Source organism: Vigna radiata, unplaced genomic scaffold (assembly GCF_000741045.1).
Source record: "Vigna radiata var. radiata cultivar VC1973A unplaced genomic scaffold, Vradiata_ver6 scaffold_146, whole genome shotgun sequence".
Classification (NCBI taxonomy): domain Eukaryota; kingdom Viridiplantae; phylum Streptophyta; class Magnoliopsida; order Fabales; family Fabaceae; genus Vigna; species Vigna radiata.
In genome coordinates this window covers 88,075-92,383 of record NW_014542469.1, presented here as the reverse complement: position 1 = coordinate 92,383, position 4,309 = coordinate 88,075, and the positions used below count along the sequence as shown (strand labels likewise).

The 4,309-nt window shown below is 30.0% G+C and overlaps 1 long non-coding RNA gene across 1 annotated transcript; it reads left to right on the top strand.

The window, feature by feature from the left end:
- Nucleotides 1-1,902: 1,902 nt before the first annotated feature.
- Nucleotides 1,903-2,560, top strand: LOC106780109. Its single transcript, XR_001377234.2, has 2 exons — nt 1,903-2,094; nt 2,180-2,560. It is a non-coding gene; the product is annotated as an uncharacterized LOC106780109 (long non-coding RNA).
- Nucleotides 2,561-4,309: the final 1,749 nt, after the last annotated feature.

The following is a 4,309-nucleotide window of genomic DNA, read 5'->3' as shown; positions in this document are numbered from 1 at the left end:
CTCTCAGATGAAACAACATCTTTGCAACTATTTTTAGACCAAAGATCTTGGCAAACTTATATATTTCTTGGGTATTAAGTGACATAATCCAACAATGATATTGTTATAACTCAAAGGAAGTATGCATTGGATACTTTTGGAGGAAACTAAGTTGATGAATTCAAAATCCGTTGACACAACCATGGATCGTAATACTAAACTTCTACCAAACTAGGGGGAGCTTATGTCAAACCTTGAGGAATATAGAAGACTAGTTGAAAAATTTAATTATGTTATAGTTACTCATTTTAACATTTCCTTTGCAATTATGTGGTAAGCCAATTCCTTAATTCTCCGTGTGAAGATCATTGGAATGCAATTATCCGTATATTACTATACATTAAAGGATCTCTTAGAAAAAGGGTTGTTATATGGTTCTATAATAACCATACAAGAGTGTTAGGTTATTCAAATGCTGATTAAGAAGGATCTCCTTCTGATAGAAGGTCTACATCCAGATACTATGTCTCCATTGGTGGTAACTTGATCTTTTGAAAAAGCAAGAAACAAAGTGTTGTGGCAAGATCTAGTGTAGAAGTATATAAAGCTATGACCTCAGCCACTTGTGAGTTTGTTTGGCTTAAGCAATTGCTTCGATAGTTATAATTTGCTTATGTGACAATGAGGCTGCTCTTCATATTAGTTCTAATTTTATTTTAATGAGAAGACTAAACACATTGAGATTGACTATCATTTCGTTTGAGAGAAGATTGTATCTAGAGACATTAAGACTGAGTTCATTAATTAAAGTGATCAGTTAGAAAATATTTTCACTAAGTTTTTACGTGGACCGAGAATTGATTATATTTGTAATAAGCTTGGTACATACGATTTGTATGCACCAACTTGAAGATTATATATATTACATATTTTATCTTTAGTTAGTTTGTTATTATTCCTTGTTTATAATTTGGGCTTAGCACATATTTTTTCTATTCTAAATAGAGTACCCTATGTGTATATTTAGCACAAGGGAAATTAATCCCATAGATATATAGTTTTCACTATATAAATTGGTGTTCTTACATAGTTAATGAGCGTATCTTGCAAAGAATTTAACAACTTTACGAATGTCTCCAACCTTCAAATTTCAAAGTGCTTATTTGCCTTCTTTTCACTACTCGTCCTCTGTAATATGAATATGAATGAGGGTTGTATCTATCGAAGACACTCTGACCCTTAAATATCTCATATCAGTAGAGTATTAAATGTATAATTAATAAGAATATAAATAAAATACCTTAATGATAATGCTATTTATAATATTAATTATGATATTTGTGGATCCTTACTTGGATGGACATTGGTTTGGGTTAAGTGAAAAATTTATCTTATCAAAACAAGTGTTTGATCATATCCTAATAATAATTGTTAGTATGTCATTAATTTTGGTAGCTCGATACGTAGATGACCAAGTCGTCTATAATAGTCACATACCATGCATACGAGACATGGTGAAGTGTTGACATTTAAGGCATATTGATTATAATTTGCGCAACAATTTAAGAATGATACCAATAATGGTATGTTGGAGGGATACCCAACCATATAAAGTACATATTGTTTGTTTGGTATGTCAGAGGAATACTCGTATGTAGATATTGTTTGTTTGATTTTGTTGTGCCGTGGAAGAACCATATCCAATCGAGTGATTTGACCATAGAACCACGTACAAAACAAAACCCACCTGTGTCGTGCAAAAGAAGTGATTTAAGTGATGAAGATGAATATAAAGTGAAAAGAACAATATAACACAAACAATGAATTGATGATGCGATAATGACACTGAAGATGATCACAATTATTGATTTATAGAAACTAAAAATTATAAAATGAAAACTGCTGGGTCCATCCGGCTGTCTTTCCAACTATATTAGGTAGAACAGAAGATACACAAAGTTTCTAACCAGACCCAAAACAGGATTGTTTATCCAATTAAATATTACGTGATTTTATGTTCTGCTGCCTTTTTTCTCCTATATAAGCTTAATATTCTCACCCCGTAACTCAATTCTCCAACCATCTCGATAATTGTTGTCAATTTCTTTACCTCAAGTAGTGTTTTTTCTTTTTCCATTTTATTTCTTTCGTACCAATTTCATTGTCTGGATCATTAATTCTATGCTTTCTATCAATACAGAGATTTGAAATCGTGATCTACCCGTTGGATTAGAAGCTGCTGCTAGACATCAAAATATACAAGGGTGTATGCGTCTGGTGGTATTCATATTTAACTATGTTTTGGCGAAAGGTTTTCTCTTCTGATTACCATGGATCGTTGAATTATAACCATTTGATCATTTTGATGTTGGCTTGGCTCAATCAAATCAAAGTTCTTAGAGATTCGATGAGTTCTTTAGTCTGATTGAGCCGTGCCAATATCAGTCAGATTCATTTCTATATATGTCTTCCATTAACATCTTAAGAATCCCAGTAACTTTTTGTTGCTTCACAGAAGTTTTTCTGAAAGCAATACCTTTTCTATGTATTCGAACTAACAATTGACTTATGCAAATTTTATGTAGAAGCAGTTCTTAGTTCTGTAAATTAATTTTGTATTTATTTAGATATAATTCTGAGTTATTATTTATAGATAAGAAAGTTTAGTACTTTATAAAGAAGAAAAGTTCATAATTTATTATTTTAAGGATAGTAGTGCAATATGATAGTTAAGGTGTGGTGTGTTTCGGATTCAACGTACGCTAAGAGATTCACTAAAGGGTATCCAATCATAGGTTATCAGGCCTGAGAATAGGGATGAACTCAATGAGTAGAGAAATAAGCCCAACAACATATGAATAAAGTATTATTTTCACATGTGCTTTTAAGAATTATTTATGAACAAGAATGTGTCTAAGAATTTTGTTTTAAACGATAACATTTTCCTAAGGATTTTTCCTAACATTCTATCTCTTTCAATCTAACATTTTTATAATAGTTTTTAAAATAAGTTTCAATACTTTTTAAATTACCTATAATTAAAATTATCCCTATGTGGTGATATAAATTAACTATCATAAATCTAAATTCTCATTTATATGTTCAAAACTATTTATTTATTGTGAATTTGAAATATGATTTATATATTAAAAAAGATATGTTTACGATAAATTTTAGCTTTATAAAAAAAAATATACTAATTTTTCAAGGTTCATTCATATTCCTGTTTAACCCGTTGAGTATTTTTTCAACAAGCCATTACTCATTCAACTAAGTATTTTTTTTTTTTTTTAACAAACTATTTCAACAATGTATTCTTTGAACAAGTCATTATTCAACAAGTATTCTTTCAATAATATTTACCTAATAGCCAATCCTGAAAAAGAGAAGTAGTTTGTATGATTAGTGATCACTCATAACACTTTTGAAACTCTAGTTGGCCTAGATATTTTTGTAGCATTTTGAAACTATACAACGTAGTCTCTCTATTACTTCTTTTTGAGAAACTTTTATATAGGCCTTGAATAAAATAGGTGTTGTAAAATAATTTGTAGTCATTGAGCAACTTTAACTCTTTTTGAATGTCATTTTTCTTTATCGGAAGAGTTTGATAATGATCGATATCCATTTAATGGACTGCATGCAACAACAGATGCTTACTTATTCTGTATCTAACATCTCATTAGTTCGAATTACTTATCTTCTTATTCGGTAATGTGTACTTCCTTGATTTGTCCTAAACTGCAGTGTTGTCGAAGTAGACAATTTCCAAAAGTTGACAATGCTTAATTCAAGGTTTTTATGATGAGACAACCTTTACCTCTTCATTCAAGAGATCCTTTTGATGTGATTTATCCTAATCTCTTTCTAAACAAAGGAATTCGTAGACATTGTCTGCAACATAAAATAACCATATATGTGTTTTCATTTTAGTAAAAGGTTAGCTCACTTTTATGCGCTTACTTTCTGAAACTATTTTGTTACTCGTTTTCAAATATGCAAATGAACTAGTTTCTTGGATTGATTAAACAAAGTTCAGATTTCACTTTTGAGAAATAAATTTTAGTACCGAAAACTGTTAACTTCCATGATCAATCATTCACCTCTATTACCATCCGTCCCATCCCTTCATGTTTCGGGTGGTCTTTCACAAGCATTATCGGTTGATTCTTTTATAATTTCATAATTCATTGCAAGGTTATGCGTGATAAATGTGTTTTTCTTCTATTTTATCCAAAACAATCTATTTTTATCTATTTCTTTATTTTTATCCAAAACTTAATTAATTCGAGGTCTTTATTTACATATTAAATGAATGATATAGTTATAT